The 18,635-nt window shown below is 41.2% G+C and overlaps 1 protein-coding gene across 15 annotated transcripts in view; it reads left to right on the top strand.

Moving 5' to 3' along the window:
- The first annotated feature begins 4,634 nt into the window (after positions 1–4,634).
- NRCAM (neuronal cell adhesion molecule) overlaps positions 4,635–18,635 on the top strand; it is a 295,081-nt gene continuing 281,080 nt past the window's right edge. For 5 of the 15 annotated variants that reach the window (XM_039506322.1, XM_039506283.1, XM_039506311.1 and 2 more), the window contains exon 1: positions 4,898–5,053. The gene's annotated coding sequence lies outside the window, so the exon portion shown is untranslated. Of the gene's footprint in view, positions 4,796–4,894; positions 5,054–18,635 lie in introns of those variants that run through there. The other 10 variants (XM_039506292.1, XM_039506353.1, XM_039506344.1 and 7 more) reach the window with 7 other exon arrangements.

Genomic DNA, 18,635 nt, shown 5'->3' with positions numbered 1-18,635 from the left:
GTATCTCAGGAAATCAAACTACTGAAGTTCTTTAGGGCATCATTCTGGTTAAAGTCCCCGGCATCACTTCCATCTGACTTTTGTTATATGGTGCATTTTCTAATCAACGTTTCCTTCCCCTCCCCCTCCCCCTTTTTTTTTGTAGTTGCTCATGCAAAATCCTTCATCCCAAACTCCCTCGCTCATGAGTCCTAATACATATGATCATGTGGACAAAGTTCATATTACAAAATTGTGTTGAGGGGGAAAAACAAGCAAAAAAGGCAGCACTTATTCTGTGATCATCAATTTCCCTTCTCACCAAACTTATTCTCTCCTCCACCACCCCTAAATCTCACATAATCTCCAGTCCTGCAAATACTTAAACACACTGGGTAGTCTCACTGAAGTCAATAAGTCTACTGGCCATATGTAAGGTTAAAGGGATGCATAAATCTTTGCTGGATCAGGACATACGGAGTAATGCAAAACTGTTTCACTAACAAAAACTAGTTCACACACGAATCAAGCCTTTAAAGGAGAGTTGCCCCATGCTAACTTTCTGTTTTGTAAAACTCCAGAGATTATATGATTAACCTCTGAAGTGTTTTTAGATAAATCTCTCAAAGTTAAGCCTGACTTTAGGCTTCCTATTTTTAAGAAGTTTTGAGTGAGATGTTTTTTACAAGAGAGAAAGGTGAATGATGCGGTCATGCACAAGAAATATTTAGAGTTTGCAGACTTCATAACATCTGCCCCTGTACACTCTGGATAAATTCCTGGCTTCAGTGAAGTTAATGGCAAAACTCCCATTGACTTCAATGGAGATAAAATGTCACCCAGTTGGATACAAATATAATAAATAAATATAGAGTAGGCAATATTCTTTTGATCTCAATAAGCGTAATTTTGACATCAATAAAAACAACTAGTTTGCCATGGAGTATCTGCCATGGAGTATTCTGTGGCATACCCTTCAGTTTAATTTTAAAAAAAGGGGAATTATCAACTGGACTCATTAAAATATCAGTTTGTGGACAATGAAATTGATATTTATTATGCACTGAAGCTGTAAATTAGATATTAATTATTTTCAAGAACCAAGTTCTTCATAACACAGCACAACATGTGCATTCTCTCTTTTTCATCTTCAGTGTGATTATTTTCCAGACAAGTTCTCTATATCTTACATCAGAAGAATATATCCTAGATAGCATGCTGTGAAACGTAACCTTGTTACTGTATACCAAACAGTGCAGCTTTTACATTAGACTTTTAGCACTAGAGCTTTTGATCTTGTCTTTTTCTGCTTTGCATTATTTAGTTTTCCTATATTTATATCAGTTTATCTGATGCCTAGAAATACTAGTTTTCTATATGCATTAGTACAGCAACCCAGAAATAACCATTAAGGAAAAGTGAATATACTGTATTAGCAGACCCTTTGAGAGAAATTAGTAATAATAAAAATTAGATGAAAATATACCAAGTTATAAATGTAAAACAGTTTGCTAAATCAGTTTGTTGTGTGGCTTATTGTAAAAGAAGAGGTCAGGGGAACACTTGGACTGGCCACTCCAACCTTAAAAGGTGACCAGGATATGGCAGGGATGGCCCCATGATACCCTGGGTAAAATTTTCAAAAGTGCCTGAGTCACTTAGGAGCCTAAGACCCATTTACTTTCAATATAACTCAACAAGTCACTCAGGTGGTTTTGAAATTTTTCTCTCTTACCTTCACTGCATTCTGCTCCATACATCAGCATGAGTGACATCAAAGCAACTGGTGTTGTAGAACTTAAACTAACTCACATTACAGTCAGTGGGAGTCTTTCCATTTTCTTTAATGAGAGTTGGATCAAGAGCAAAATGTTTACGTTTTTTTTCAGCTGATACCATCCTCCACCCTATATCAGCACTCAGCAAATGTTAGCTGGTAGCCTCTTCTTACCCATGCTTCACAGGAGTCCATGTCATGACTGATATCCATAATGGACTCTATGCCTATATACATAGTATATTTCCCTATGCTATAGCAAGGTACTTATGAGAAAGCCTTCTATATGTCAATTATATGAGTGTCATATGCCATTTTATATCACCTGACTGGTGTTTAAGTGACCAAAAATTGACAAATATCAAAGAGTTAATAAATGTAGTATTTAATGCAGTATGGAAAATGGAAAAAGGTAGTGTTAATGCAGCACAAAGACTGAGGGATGGATTTTCAACTGCCTGGCAGCTTGTGCAGTCACTTACACTCAGCAAAGTGAGAGTAAAACATTACAAAACCAAAATGGTAGTGAAATGACTTCATAGACTGCAAAGCTACAGAGAGGTTTCAGAGTAGCAGCTGTGTTAGTCTGTATCAGCAAAAAGAACAGGAGTACTTGTGGCTCCTTAGAGACTAACAAATTTATTTGAGCATAAGCTTTCGTGGGCTACAGCCCACTTCATCGGATGCATAGAATGGAACATACAGTAAGAAGATATTTATATATACAGAGAACATGAAAAGGTGGAAGTACCCATACCAACTGTAAGAGGCTAATTAATTAAGAGTCACTCTGAAAACTTACATGAAGAGAAGGTTCCCTCAGAATCTTAAACGCTGCACATCATAAATAGTTGGTATTCTAGATTGTTTATGCTATTGAATGTCTACATTAGAATGTATACATACTCTGTGTGTGTGTGTGTAATACATATTCTATCTCATAGACAACTTTTGGAGCTTAAATTACTTTGGAAACCATGACTTTGAATTTTGTGACTTGTGTGATTGTATACTTAATATTGTACTAAGATATGTTATATGCATACAGAAGGGTGTAAAAGAGCAAAAGCTGTACTACATGCTATCTCTCCTTCAAAGTTTGTAGAAGCTCATTGCTGCAGCTCTGCAAGGTCACTCTCAGAATCTGGTGGGAACACAAGCAGATATCTTTCTGGATGTTAATGCTGTTCTCAGCATTTCGTGCCTGTACTTCCTCACTCAGGGAGACAACACATCTCTTAAGAGAACTGTGTCCAATGGGAGGGATAAGTCAGGCAGCACCATGGCGTTCTAGGCCCTCTGGCTTCCTCTTGCAGGTTGTTGGGGTTTTAAATTGTATTTTTACTACACGCATGATAAACAAAAATAAGTTAGATGAGAATCAGAGAATACTATATCTGAAGGCTGTGTAAGTTTAGAAGTAGAAATAAATTACATCATGGTGCACTATGTGAGTGCTTACTGTTTCTTTTTTTTTAAATGTTAACACTGTTAATTAGTCTAGATAGACTTTCCTTCATCCATCTAATCTTGGACAACAAACTGATAATATCTAATATCTTGCACAACATTGATTGACTTGAACGTAGTATCTATGGAATCTAAAGTGGTGATCAATTGATTTACCATTTAGTAAAATCCTGGATATTTAAACTTGTGCTTCATCATCATTTATCCACTATGTTTTCAGTAGTACAGCTTTAACATTGCCGCAGTTGTAATGATGACTGTTGGTACAGTCAGTAGATTTAGGATAAGCTTTTTGCACACTGGCAACATTGTGTTCTGCACTATTAAGTTAGTGCTATATAATTCATCTTGTGGGTTGATTCATCTTTTGTAACTATGTCTAGGAAGTATCCAACTTTCTAAAGCTATGGAAGTATTGAGAAGGTAGATTAAATTTACTTGTGAATGGTTTGAAATTCAGTAGTATAGAAATTGGATAGTCTACTGGATGTTCTAGACTCTAGTCTGGTCCTTGGAGCCCTTTCGGATAGTCCTCATGACAGTTGGAATAAAGAATGAAGTAGAGAAATTAAGGGATTGGTATCAAGAGATGGATGTGGAAGGTGGTCTGCAGAATGAGAATGAAAAACCTTCTAGTCACAGCCTGTAGGAAGGAGCTGTAATGGCTCATCATCATTTTACAGGAAATACAGCATTTCCCAGAATTTGACCCATATTAAGCTTCAGTTGCGGGAGTTTGGTATTTTAAAAATGATTTTATTTACTGCATTGTTGTACAGTGCCAGAGCACAAGTATTGGCTCCAATCCTGCAAACACTCGTGTTTAACTATATGCAGGTGGGTAGGGCAACTGAGGTCAATGGGACTATTTTTGTGAAAAGTTAAGCATATGTAAATATTTTGTGATCAGGACTGTTAATAAAGTAATGACTATATTAACTCGGAAAGTCAGCTTCCGGGAGTAAAATAGCACTACTTAAATTGCAAGCAATTGCAATTGCCGCACCTAGCACGACAGGGTCATGTGTAATGACTAGGGCTCCTAGTGCTATTGTAATACACTTAATAATAATCCCTAGCTCCATTTAGGAACTGCTCTAAATTATCTGTTTAAAGGGACACTACGAGATCAAAAAAGTCTTTGAATTGGGTGTAAAGGTCTGTTTGGGCGGGTCCCTTTGCGGAATCGGGACCTCTCTTCCTATTAACAACGCCTGACTGTTACTGCGGGAAGAGCATCCACCCCCCTCGCTTCCCTCTCATGCCAGTTTCATACGGACTAAGAAAAGGCGAGTTGGTTTATTCTTTACTAAACACTGGGGGAGGGACTAGGCTGTTTAGAAAAAAACGTTTCAGGTGGACTAGCCCCTCCCCGCAGCGTTGGGAGTCCTTGTGTCAGCTGCAGATGCTTTAGGGCATACGCCCGGGATGCGAGCGGCTGTTCTGCCGGCTGGGACAAGCTGCAGGGGCAATTGTGTTCACGTGTCTGCCCCAGCCCCTGAGCCGGGCGCGCGCACCGTGGCATTAACGAGACCAGGCGGCCAGGCCCGCCGCCTCCCACCCTATCAGGTGCTTCGGGGAGATCAGCTCGCGCCGGCCGCCGCGGTCTGTCCGGCTCCCCGGCGTGCACGCGCCCCCCAGCCTGCCCAGCTCCCTCCACCGGGCGCGCGCCCCGCGGCACTGTCGGGGCGGTGGGGCTAGGCTCGGGAGCGCGCCTGCCTGAGCGCTTTGCGCCAGCCTGCCGAGCGCGGAGCAGAGCCGGGGGCTCGCCGCGGGAGCTGCGCGCCTACCACCGTCCCGAGCCGGGCAGCGGCGCCGCAGCCACCCGTGAGTAGCCTCCGCGGCCGCGGGGGGAGCCTGGGGAGCAGCCCCCGCCTCGCCGTGCCCTGCGGCAGCGGGGAGAGGCGGCGCCGCTGCAGTGCCGGGCATGGGGAACCCGCGCCCCTCCGCCTCCCGGCGTCCCGCGCCGGCTGCCCCCAAATGCCCAGCCCCGCCAGCGGGACCGTCCCCGCCGGGCTCCTGGGGCTGCGCAGGGCGGTCAGCGGGACGGTGGGGCTTGCTCCGGGGCGGCTGGCGAGCCAGGCCCGCGTCGTGTCGCGTCCCGCGGGGTCTGGGAGCGCCGTGGCCGCGGGCTGCATGTAGCTATTTATACACACCCGCCTCCGGGGCGTGCGCACGGCGTGGGTGCGCTGCCCGCCGCCCGCCGCCCCGGGGCGTGGGTGCCTGTGCGGCTCCCGTGCCTGGCCCGAGCCCTGGCCGCACAGGCTCGCTCCCGCCGGGGCAGCGCCACAGGTGCGGGCCGGGAGGGCTGCCTGGGGCCAGCCGGGGCGCGGTCTGCGAGCGGCAGGTTGCTGGAGCTGCGCGGGGGCCGGTGTGCGGTACCCGGGCGGGGGCGCGGGGGACGGGACTGGTGCTGGGAGAGTCTCTCCCATCCCTGCTGCCCCCGCCCGGCCATGGCCGCAGACGCTGCGCGCCTCGCGCTCCTTCCCCGCTGCCCGGGTCCAGCCCCGCACGCTGAGCCGGGCAGGTCGCCATTTCACGCGCAGAGAAGCGGGCAACAGGCTGCCTGCTTTGCGGGGTGCCCTCGTCCCCTGCCTCCCGCAGGCCGCCTTTTCCCACCCGTGCACGTCAGTGGATTGCCAATGCGCAGGGGCGAGGGACAGGAGCTGCCTCCCTTGGCTCAGGCAGGCCGCTGTAGCTGCTGCCCTCTCCTCCCCCGCACCCGCCCCCTGCTTCTGTCTCCCTGACAATACACGGAGGGAAGGAGCTGTCTATGCTGAAGTAGCAAACTGCCTAGCATTAGGGTTGAAGAGCCCCATGCACGCTGCTAAACGCTTTTCCTGACTGTAGAGCAGTTTTCTGATGAGTACTGAGCCTATTGCTGGGGCATCATTCACTGCTACTAAAGCATTAGTGAATTATCAATAGTTAGTGCTATTGTTTCATCGTAGCTGTATCCTATTATACAGATGGACATTGGAACTAGACCATCACAATCGAGTTTAATTTGAAACCTGTCAAATATGTCATTGTAGTTTGAGAGTGTACAGTGTAGTCAGTAGAACCATTTTATTTTTAACCCAAAGATGCCCTGCAGCTCCATCAATAACTGCCTTTCTGCATTTTCCTTGTGGTTAAATTTATATGCACATACTGGTAAATACTGTATACACTATAATTGGTTGCAGGAGCTTAAGGGTACATAGATATTGAGGTGTTCATCTGCACCGTTTCTCTGCTTCTTCCCTTTTAATGGTAACTGGCAGAAAATGAACATAAAGTCTGTGTGGCAAATGTATTTACCTTTTAGTTAAAAAGTAATAATTAACCTGACCTTGATCTGTTCCTATACCATTAAGCACAAAAGGTTATTTTTGAAGTGTTGAATGTATTTCAATCAAGGCCTTGGAGTTCAATAGGAAGTTATAGCTGATTATCTGAAAAAATTCACAAGACTTCCAAGCTGTTAAAAATTTAAGACAATATTGTGCTTCAGTCAAATCTCCAGTGCTGCTCTATATTGGTCATTCGATTAAGAAAGGTAGTGCAATACATTTCTTTGGTGTTTGTATTGTAAAGGACATACAAATGGTGTGAGACTGTAGAATGGGAGTCTAATGCTATCAGGGATGTGAATTTTTCTGTTTACATAGGGTCCAATTTTGCACTCTTTACTCAGACAAAACCTTTTGAGTGAGGCAGTGAAGATTAGCTCTTTCCTTATGGTGTTCCCATTCTTCAGCCTTGTAGTATTTTCTTCTCTATTTTGCTTTTTAGACTCAAATTAAAAATGTGTTTAGTATATAGTGTGGAACAGTGGATAAAACTTTAAAACCCAGTCCTGCACTCATTGAAGTTAATAGTAAAACTTCCATTAATTCCAGTAACTGTATGATCAACTTCATCTTTTCCAGTTGTTTGATATAATTAATATTACACTTTGAAACTGAAATCAATAGGCTAGGCGCAGAGCTGGGCACTGCTCAGTGTCAGTAGGCACCTGACCCTCAATTTAGATTTCAGTTCTCTATGTGCTGAGAGAAAAATCTCTAACTTTGGTCAACAAATTATCTATAAATATGTGAGCTGAAAAATGGAAGAAATTGTTCAGATAGTACAATATTGATGCAAGAATTTATTTGACAATCAATTTGCAGGGGCAACAGACATCCTATTTTTAATTCAAACTATTTTATTTCTTATTACCATGTATTTGAGGTGGGTTATAATACAAGCATTTCAGGGAAATCTATATGCAATTGATTGATGGCTGTACTAATTTTAAAATGTTTAATTACTGACCAAATGACTTATTGTTAAACAAGTGAATATTTTAATACAAATAACAAAAACAAATATTTCAAGTCAGAAATATCTGTGAAATGATATCTAATCTGATGTAAAATTCATGTAAATATAGGATTTTTTTTATGCTGAGGTCATTAAACTTAAATATTACCAGTTGGGAGAATATATAGGGTAAGAGTCTGATGCCCTTACTATGCAGTTAGTCTCACTAACCTCAGTGGGAATACTGGCAAAATAAGAGAACACTCATCCTGAGTAAGGGCATCAGAATCTGGCCATTAATTAGCATGCTTTATCTCCAGTGTGGAAAAGATTGTCTAATTGATATTAATTCTGTGGTTGTTAGAGAGAAGGCTTGTAAGCGAGAAAAGGATAATGGTGTAAACATTCAGGTGGATGTTTACTACTTTGCTGGTGCTGCTGTGTTGGGGTATTGCCTTCTACTGTGGACTCTGCAAAGATGACAGCATAAGATTTAGCTAGAAGATCATAATTGTTCACAAGGATTAATGGGAGAGCGGCAGCATCACCCTAATTTACTTGTTTTATTGGTGTGTAGGATTCAAATTTCAAGTCGTCAAAGGTGATTTTTTTTTAAGCCAGAGAAGTGAATCTCTACAGTTACTATTTGAATACAAGAAATATTGTCCTAAAAAGGCTAATTGGCCTATTACACAGATTCAAATACAGTATAAATACCAAAAAGCAATGCTAAATAAATCTGTTTTGCATATCTGTAACTCTATAGTTTCCCCAATTGCACCAAATCACCTTGTATTGAGATTATTTAACCCTGTGTTTTTCTTGGCTGTCAGATAAAGCCAAACACAATCGAACCAGACCTTGTTATTAAGTGGCATTAAGACAGGCTGGTAACGGTTCTTATTGCGTGTATGTTTATATTCTGTTTTATGTACAGAGCAGGAAAGAAATGGAAAGCAACATTGAAAAATATATATCTCAGGAGTATAAACTGAGGGAATGAAGTAGCAGGTCGTCTGCTCTGCAATATGCAATGGATTTGATATTGCCTTCTTGAGTGGGCTGATAGTGTGTAAAAAATTGAATCTGTTTTCTTTATAGTAGTGATTGCTGAATTTTAAGATAGCAAGCAAATAGTGCCTATTGTGTGTCACATTAAAGATATTGTCAGTTTATGTATACATATTTGATTAATATTGTATATTTACTATTCCTACTATTATTTAAAAGATATTCTAAGCTTTAGTACATTGTTCTTTAAGATTGAAATGATGCTCCTTAAGTTTCATCATACTGTTTGTTGCTCAGTAAAGCATAGTTGCAAGCTAGCTATATTGCATTCTTCTGAGCCACTGAAGGCTGGCTGAACTTTTCAGTTATTTACCTCAATAGAAAACAGAGAGAGAAAAAAGTGAACAAAGGAGGTCTGTTTTGCCTGTCCCACTTGCTGGGTTGTTGTCTGTGCCCTTTTCAGTGAAGGAGGGGGTACAGCTGGGTCAGAGTTGAAGAACACTAAAAAAGGAATTCAGCTCTCATGTCGAAATTTGAATGATAGCTTAGTTTTAGTGCTGAGTGAGTTTGTTTGAATTGAAAAATTTTGTATTTATGGAAGCTATAAGTGACAGATGGTGGTGGACCAACAGAGAGAGCGCGCTACATAGTATAGCTAGAAATGTGTTCAGTCCCTGATTAAAATGCTCAGTAAACATCGAGTTATCTGATGAGATTTTTAAGATTGTTGGTAGTGATGCTAGACACTGTGCAACACTAGACATTTGATTGTGTGAATTAAGGGCAAGCCCTTGCAGCTGGCATACATTCAGATTTACTTGTCTAGCCTAATTGCATTGCAAATATTCATCTTGACCACTCTTCAGCCTTCCTCTTGTAGTGCTTGTTGAACACATACAGAAATGTTCATCTGGATCTTCTATTACTTCCTGCGTTGTTTCAGTTTTGAAATGGTTCAATTCATAATGTGATTACAGCTTTCTCCTTGTTAACTTTTTGTATGAAGCATAACAGCTTGAATTATAAAATGTTCCTGTAAGAGCTCATAGTACTGCTTTTCCGCTTTAAGCAACTATACTTAGTACTTGATCCAAAATCATTCAGATGTGTGCAAAAAAAAAAAAAGTCAAATGAGGAAAAAGAACAGTTCAGAAATAAAGACGTGATAATTTTAAAAAACAGCCGCATGAGAAAAGAGTTTGCTTTTCAAATTGTCAATTAAACAAGACACAATTAAGGCTAACTTGGCTTCTTTTCTGTTTTTTTTTTTTATAAGTCTAAACATAAGATCTCAGAATTTTGGTGAGGCATAAGGAAGAATGTTAGCCCTAATTATGTGGTGTTTGCTTGCACCATTAAAATATATTGAGACCTTTTTATTTCAGCTGTTTCAAAATATAGTTATTGCTGTAGTTGTTTAATATTTTGCCTTAGAATAAATAGAATTGATTTGTAACTTAATTGCTGGATAAAGTAATATCACTGATCTGTAGTCAGGTCCTCATTTTAGACAATGTCCCCAAATATGAATATGTTAATTTTAAAACATAATTATCCCAGAAAGGGGTTACTAAGATGCTTATAAAAATTAGAGTAGCATGATCTTTCACTGTTATAGTCATTTTCTCCCTTTCCCTCAGTATCTCGCCATTCCTGTTTGTTGACATCCGTGCTGTTTGTTTAATTTAGATTGTAAAAAATACTCTGGGAAGGGACCTGTCTTTTTTTTTTTTTTTTTTTTTTTTAAAGTGGTCAGTAAGATGCCATTTACACCAATATAAAGATCAGCAAAACATTTTTTTTAGCAAAAACACCACTAAAGAGACATTTAATAGCGTAAATTCATTAGATTGATTGACAGAGAAATCAAAATTTGCTACAGGCTTTGGACAGAGTAAGGTACAGTATATGACCAGCAGATGCACAAATTAACTTCACACAACGTTTTGTGACCGAAAACTCAATGGTAGTGTTAGCTTACCTGTAAGGATGGCTCATTTAACAGAACGCACTGAGTGATGACAACTTCTTCTCCTGCTATTCTCACTGCGGATATTACTGTAATATGGAAAGTGTGGTGTATGTGGAAAGGAAAGGCTGAAGAAGTTGGTGGGTAGAGAACAAAATCTATTATGTGAAAAGCTGTCATGTAAATTAAAGGGTCAAGGGCAAAAAGTTTTGGAGGCTTGAATAGAAAGTAGCAATGAAAGTGAGAGTTTTTGATGGAGCATTGAGAGTTGAATGGATCGAAGAAAAACATACACCTTTTGGAACCAATTGGGATGTAAGATTGTGGTATGAATTGGAGAAACAACAGTGGAAAAGATAGCTAATACAGGTGAAAGTGAAAAATAAAATAGATCTCCAAAACCGAGACCCTTCCTGCCCCCCAAACCTCTCATCCCCAGCCTCACCCCAGAGCCTGCACCCCCAGCCCAGAGCCCTAACCCCCTCCTTCACCCCAACCCTCTGCCCCAGCCCTGAACCCCCAAACCCAGAGCCCCCTCCTGCACCCCAGCTCAGAGCCCTGACCTCCTCCTGCACCCCAACCCCATGCCCCAGCCCAGAGACCCCTCCCACATCCTGAACCCCCTCATTCCTGACCCCAACCCTCTGCCCTAGCCCTGAGCCTCTCCCATACCCTAAACCTCTCATCCCCAGCTCCATTGGGTCATGGACATCAACAATTTTCTTCAACTGGATTGCCAGAAAAAAAGTTTGAAAACCACTTGTGATGTTGCAGTCTATATGGTTTTATAAAAATATGCTAAAGAGTGAATATAATGTAACTTTGGAATATGCTTCATGCAAAAGGTCTCTTGTAAGGTGTCATTACAAAGCTTATAATCTACTGAGTGTGATCATCCTATTTGTATAAATGTACCACTCTTCTATCTGAAACTAGAAATATGAAATATAACTCTGAGGGCCTATTGTAATTTTGCAAAGTGTGGGCCATTAATGGTGGTTTGGAATCTTGATGACTTCCATTAACCAGGACAATTGTCTGCAGATAGCTGTGTTTTACCTGTAAATCTTCCTGTATAAGTGTGTGCTGGCAAGTAGGCAATGAAGTCTTGCATGTCACCTGAACTGGAATCCATCTTTAACTGGTGTCTTTCCATTGAGAGGGAGGGGGTGGAAACCCAGAGAGGGACAAAGGATTCCTGCTTCTTGCAAAAGATTATATAAATGGGTGGAACCGAACAAAGGGGAGGAGCCATCATGAAGAATCCCCTAGCTACCACCTGAGCTGGAACAAGAGCTGTACCAAGGGAGAGAATTGTGCCTAGGCCTGGAAGGTGTCCAGTCTGAGGAAAAACTTACTGAAGCAGCTCTGAGGGTGAGATTATCTGTATTCAGTTTGATTAGGCATAGATTTGCATGTGTTATTTTATTTTGCTTGGTGACTTACTTTGTTCTGTCTGTTACTACTTGGAAGCACTTAAATCCTGCTTTCTGTATTTATTTAATAAAATCACTTTTTACTTATTAATTGACCCAGAGTATGTCTTAATACCTGGGGGAGCAAACAGCCGTGCATATCTCTCTATCAGTGTTATAGAGGGCAAACAATTTGAGTTTACTCTGCATAAGCTTTATACAGGATAAAATGGATTTATTTGGTTTTAGACCCCATTGGGAGTTGGGCACCTGAGTGTTAAAGACAAGAACACTTCTGTTAGCTGCTTTCAGGTAAGCCTACAGCTGTTGGGGGATGTGATTCAGACCTGGGTCTGAGTTTGCAGCAGGCTAGCGAGTCTGGCTCAAACCAGGCAGAGCACTGAAGTAGTAAGCTGACAGGGCAGGAAAGCAGGGGCAGAAGTAGCCTTGGCACATTGGGTGGCAGCTCCCAAGAGAGTTTCTGTGCTCCAACCTGTCACCAGGGGCAGCTCTAGGCACCAGCAAAACAAGCTGGTGCCTAGGGCGGCAAAATCTAGGGGGCGGCAAAAGGCCCCGGACCTGCCGCAATCATGCCTGCGGGAGGTCCACCGGAGCCCCGGGACGACCGGACCTGCCGCAGGCATGACTGTGGAGGGGGTGCTCGTCCCGCGGCTCGGCTGGACCTCCCGCAGGCATGACTGCGGCAGCTCAAGCGGAGCCATGCGGGACCAGCGGTCCCTCTGCAGTCATGTCCACTGCTCCCGCGGCTCCGGGGCGCCTCCCGCGCATGACTGCTTGGGGCGGCCAAAACGGTAGAGCCGCCCCTGTCTGTCACACCACTGATTTAGACAGACTCTCCACAGCACTGTGTGTGGCCCTGGTCCTGACACTTTTTCCTTCCCCGGCATGATCCTTGGCTAGTTGGGCTTGTGAGGGGGTATTTGGAAGGACAGCCTGCCGCTGTTATCAGCCAATACTTCCCCACTCAGAGCTGGGACTTCCAGAGACTCTTTACGCTGCTCTGGCATTTTTACCTAGCATACTGGGGCTGGAGTGAGGTTGAGGATCAGACTCAAGTCAATGTCGATAGAAAGATTTGTCTTACATATTTGTAATGTACCCATCGCTACAGTATATAGGCAGCCATATAAGTGTTTTGTCCTTCTGTTTTCAGAAGGGAATTTCAGCTATTGTGTGGCACATGTGGAGGAGGTTCACATACTTTTCCCTACAAGGTTTAAAGATAAAGTTTTATCTTTAAACCTTGTAGTGGCAACAGAATTTCTCAGCCCGTGACTTGGTTACCTTTTACAAATCTAAATGAATAAATATAGTCTGGCCAGGAAATAGAGCTTTAAGTGTCTCTCTTTAAGCAACTGTATTAGAAAAATTTTGACCACTTAGAAAATGTTGTTGTGGGGGAAGCTGCATAGTCCAGCAGCAGGTTTAGAATGGAGGAGACAGAATTGAGAAGAAGGTGCCTGTAGCAACCAGAAACTAGAGGGAGGCTGGAAAAAAGCATGGAGGAATCAGGAAGATGGGGTCTTAGAGGAGAGAGAGAACTGAGAGCAGAGACAACGGGCTTGGAACACAGAAGATGAAAGTCCAGTTCATTAAGGTGTGAGGGAGAAGACTGATGAGATACTGACAGTAGACAAAGGCCAGAAAGAGAGGTGAGAAAGGAATATAGTTGTTTTATCTATGGTACAAAACAAATTGATATACGTTTGACACATTCTGGGTAATTTTCCTTAAATGGTGTGTTTAAACAGTTCTGTATATTTTTAGAACATTTACAATAATTGGAAATATTTCTTTAGGGTTTCACAAAACCTAAACCCCTGTGATCTTCTGTTTCAAGTGCTGTATGTTTAAAAAGCAAGCATGAAAGTAATGGGCACCTACAAAAGAGACATGAATATTAATGTGGGATTTTTTTCTTAGTTGAATTGAAAGTTGAGCTAGAAGCATTTTGATGTGCAAAACAGCAAGCTTGCTCTAGGCCAGGGAAATGTTCAGAGGAACCTTCATAGGGTGGAACATATAACCTGGTTTTATCATCCCTTCTTGACTGTATCTATTGTAATCCAAGGCCAAATGGAAACATAAAAAAACCCAGTGGAGATTCCTTGTAGTAAATCAGCAGTTGAATAAAGGAATACTTTTATACAGTAAATTATATAAAAAATAAATGCAACTAAATAGAAATACTAAATATTCCAAAACTTGTATGTGATGCATAAAACCTGGACCTTTTAGAGTAGGAATTACAAGCCCATAGGAATGTTTGCAGTTTAAAATACCAGTCTTATTTACATAGTCAGCAGCAAACCATGTAAACACAAAATGCTTCCAGAAATACAAAATGCAAAACCATGATTTCTTGTAAAAACATCAAAGCACTGTTTTTATGAATGGCACAATTAACTGCCAGTCAGAACTTATCTGGACTGCCAAACAGAGCAAGTTGGTGCAAGATCTCACTGTAGCAGAATAGTACAAGTTCTACTAAATTTCTTAAAGCATTTATTTATTTAAAATATAACTTAATCAAACATCTGTTCTTCTCTGCAGGTCAGTTAACATGAACGGGCCATTGACTAGTTAGTTTCTTGATCCAGATTGTCATGGCTGTGCATCACATCCATATTGGAGCTAAGTTTTCGAATAAAGAACATTGATTTATGGAGAGGTAAAAACAGCTGTGTAAGAGTAGTGAAAGAGAGCAATTGTTTAGAGTGATCCAAAATGGTACAACTAGGAGAAACTAGATGAAATTAAGCAAAGGAAAGCTTGTTCTGAACATCAAAAAAACTCTAATATTTGTATTAGACTGTAGAATAGTTTCCCAAGATAAATGACAGAAGTTCTGCCACCTGATTCATTTACAAATGGCCAGGACAAAACACTAGGAAACAAGTCTACACAGATAGGGAGATTGAGAAACTTAATACCAACTACATTTTTGTTTTTCCCTCTCTCATTTCTATAATTCTGTGATGACTGAAATGTGCAATACATGTGCAAGCCTGTGCTAGCAAAAGGAGTTTGTGTTGATGCACTTACAGTTTGCCATCAGATCTTTACTCTAATTTGTTCTGTCCTGGCTTCTTGCCTCTGCTGCTTATTCAATTTGGGAATCTTAGAGCTACTTACTGATTCAAATATATAGTGTATATTTTGAGTTTGCTCGTTTCAAGTTTTCTTTTTTCCTTGGATCCAGATGGGGCTTGGAGCACACAACACAATATACGGTATTATTTTGATCCATATCTCCAAGTTGTCGGAGAGGGATAGCTCAGTGGTTTGAGCATTGGCCTGCTAAACCCAGGGTTGTGAATTCAATCTTTGAGGGGGCCACTTAGGGATCTGGGGTAAAAATCTGTCTGGGGATTGGCCCTGCTTTGAGCAGGAGGTTGGTCTAGATGACCTCCCAAGGTCCCTTCCACCCTGATATTCCATTAAATCTTTTTTGAACATATCAGAAAGCAGTTTGGTTGTTTGTATCCTTATTATTCCATCGGAGGCTTACACTTGCATCTTCTATGATAGTCTGTGACATTACCAGGATACAATCTGGACTGATGGACACCTGTGTCCTCTCAATTCTCCAGCCTGGGGTGCCTTTTACACTGTTTCGCTGTGAGAGCATCTACTCCTGAACTGCCCACACACAGCCTCCAGTATGTAAATCACTCCCAGTTATATTGTATGAGTGCTATAGCCAGCCACTCATGAATTACATTGCAGAGCAATACCAGCAAATTCCCAGTCCCAGACTTGCCCCCAGAAATGTGCATCTTACTACTGCTCAGCACTCTCATTAACAATGCAAGCTCATATAAAGCCTGTCATTTTATTAACAGAAAATGATATGCACAAATCCTGTTATCTCAGATGGAGTTTCCCAAACACTGGTTAAGATAAAAACAAGTTTATTAACTACAGGAAGAAAAAAATTAAGTGATTTCAAGTAATGAGACATAAAAGTAAGACTTGGTTACAAGAAAATAAAAGGTACAAACCAACTAAAGTCTAACTTAACAAGCTAAATGAATTCAAAGCAAAGGGTCTCTCTCACCACATGCTTCAACAGTCTTGCTGGCTGGAATCCTTTCAGCCAGGACTCCTCCCCCAGTTCAGTGTTACTTTCCTTGTCCTTCCGGTGGTGGTGATGCCATGCACAGAGAGAAAGGGAAGAGTATTTTGTGTCATCTGTTCCCCTTATAGTTCTCTCTTTTTTTCTTTTTTTTTCCTTTGAAAATCCTCTCTAGCTGGGGTTCAGGAGACAGAAAGTCAGTGGGGATGGGAACCTCCAGCTGTTCCTTTGCCAAGATGTAAATTTCTTGCTCGCACCCTTTTCCTTGCCAAAGAATGGCCAGTTAACCAGGTGATTGTCAATTTGATTTTGTTGACACCTGGCTAAGGTGTCAGTTTGCCTTTTGTCTCTGAGGAACTGGTTTGTGCCTGCTTTTCTAAACTTGGAACATGTCTCAGTAATATCATACAGTGGAATTTTATAGCATTACGTGCAGTGTTGCCACAGATATTTTACCAGGACAATAATGATCAGCAAATTGAGTTTTCAAATGATACCTCACGGGGCATACTTTGTACAACATTTATCGTAGTCTTGTAAAAGGGGTGAATGTAGGAATACAGATCGTCACATATATCATCTTGATTTATAACAGCTTATGATGCAGAATGTAAATTAGAGGAAGATTCAATGCCGTTACATTAGGGTAGTGTGTATACATGGGGAGTTGGGCCAACATTTTCTGGACTATATCAGTGATTCCATTGGTCAGACTGTCTGATCCTATGTGAATTCTGGGTTATCTCAGGTTTGTCCTTTACCTAGTGTATTTCAGTTTTTAGAAGCTAATTTTGACATAGTGGAGTGAACTATTAGAGGTACTGAGTTGGCTTTGTTGAACTGTGGTAAGTTCTTTGAGAAAATGTGAGAAGAAAAGGGGAAGAAGGAATTGTTGCCTTGGAAGATACGCAGAGTTTGCAGTCTTTTACAATGGCACTCTGTACGTTTGGTGGAAGGGATTTAGGGAGTCTGCTTAGTTGAAGCAGAGAACATTAAGCCGAGAACCATATGAGTAGTGTACTTCAGATAAACATAGTTAGTACTGTAAATGTTAATGGTGCTCTGCAGGGAAAATAATAGGCACAACGTCCTTTGACCAAAAGAATTTACAACATAGACCAGCCAAAGTAGGATATAACAGTTGAGCTAAGGGAGGGTTGGAGAAATCATTGGTGAGGGAGCCAACATAAGCAGGAATAATGGGAAAAGAGTCACAGATGACAGTAATGGGTGCAGTGTAAAAACCTAAACAGAATACAGTAAAATGTTAAGATAAATGTGAAAGAAGAGGAAATAGCAGGTAAAACGCAATCAAGAAGTGGAAAGACTATAATAAACTCAAGGGGCTACATAAAAGTAGGTGTGAAGCTAAGAGTGGGTGAATGTGTGGCCCAAAGGGTATGTCTGTGCTGGACTGTTTTTTATCTGGAGTTGATTGATTGTCAGTTAGGCTTAGGCTAGGGTAACACACAATTTTATCCTGGAACAAATACTTGCAGGTGCTTGTTGTAGACATGTTCACCAGACATTTTAGCGTTTGTAGGAGGAAATGAAAGCACCATGAACACTGATTATTTGCAAGGGCAATACAGATCTCGAAAATCCTCTTGCAGCATGATCTGCAGCATCAGATTGAAGGAACAGATAGAAGAGGATTAGAAATTAGACTCTATAGGCTAGTTATGCACACAAATCTTCAAATGAACATCCATGAGAGGGGATCCTTCCTTTTAATAACTAGCTAGAATATTATGTGACCTTTCTTTCTTCTTTGGTAAATGTTAAAAACCCCTAAAGGAGTCAGTCTTGCTTAAATAATAGACTGCAGAGGCTCTCCAGTGCTTTAATGGTTAGAGTATTTGCAATGACACTGCAGTTTAGCAGAGGAACATGTTCAGTAGTGTAAGGTGCAGAAATAATGCTGATACCCAGATTTATATGTCTAACATCTTCTAGATGATGAAAGGTGGAGATCACAATTTTATAAAACGTACATAAATTATTTCAATATATGCTTTTATCAATTGCAGGTTTTGTCTGTGGTTATGTGAATTAATTTTCAGCATAACCACTGTAGACTGCATCTAAACAATTATCCAATTCTGATGGCTAGAGTATGCAATAAGCTAAATTTTAACCTGACCTTAAATGTATGTGTGCTTGTTTATTTTGATATATAGTAGTAGTTGGAACCCATTTGATGCTGTGGGTGCTCATACACTGAATTACTATTCACAATACCAAATGCAGTTAGTATATTTAAATAGTCTGTCTAGCAACACTAAACATTACACACCAAAAATCAAAGGATCATAGAACCTTTCAGTTGTTTCTTGAACCACCTATAAGCTCTAAATGTTTGTGAAAACAGAATGGCAATATGTTTTCTGACTGACCAGGGTTCTTGTGTGTTTTGTTTTTAATAATATTTTTTTACCTCAAAATAACCCACTGTTTTTCTGAAAGGCAAAAATAAAAAACCTAAAATTATCTGTTGGGAGAGAGGTTGACAAAAATGAACCGCCAAACCCAGATTATGTGATTAACTTTGAGCATTTTCCTCACGCAAAAGGACACATTGTTCAAAATGAAAAAAATTGCAATTGTAAGTAAAACCCAGGATCA

This window comes from Mauremys reevesii, linkage group 1, assembly GCF_016161935.1.
Source record: "Mauremys reevesii isolate NIE-2019 linkage group 1, ASM1616193v1, whole genome shotgun sequence".
Lineage (NCBI taxonomy): Eukaryota > Metazoa > Chordata > Testudines > Geoemydidae > Mauremys > Mauremys reevesii.
This window is presented reverse-complemented; position numbering and strand designations above follow the sequence as displayed.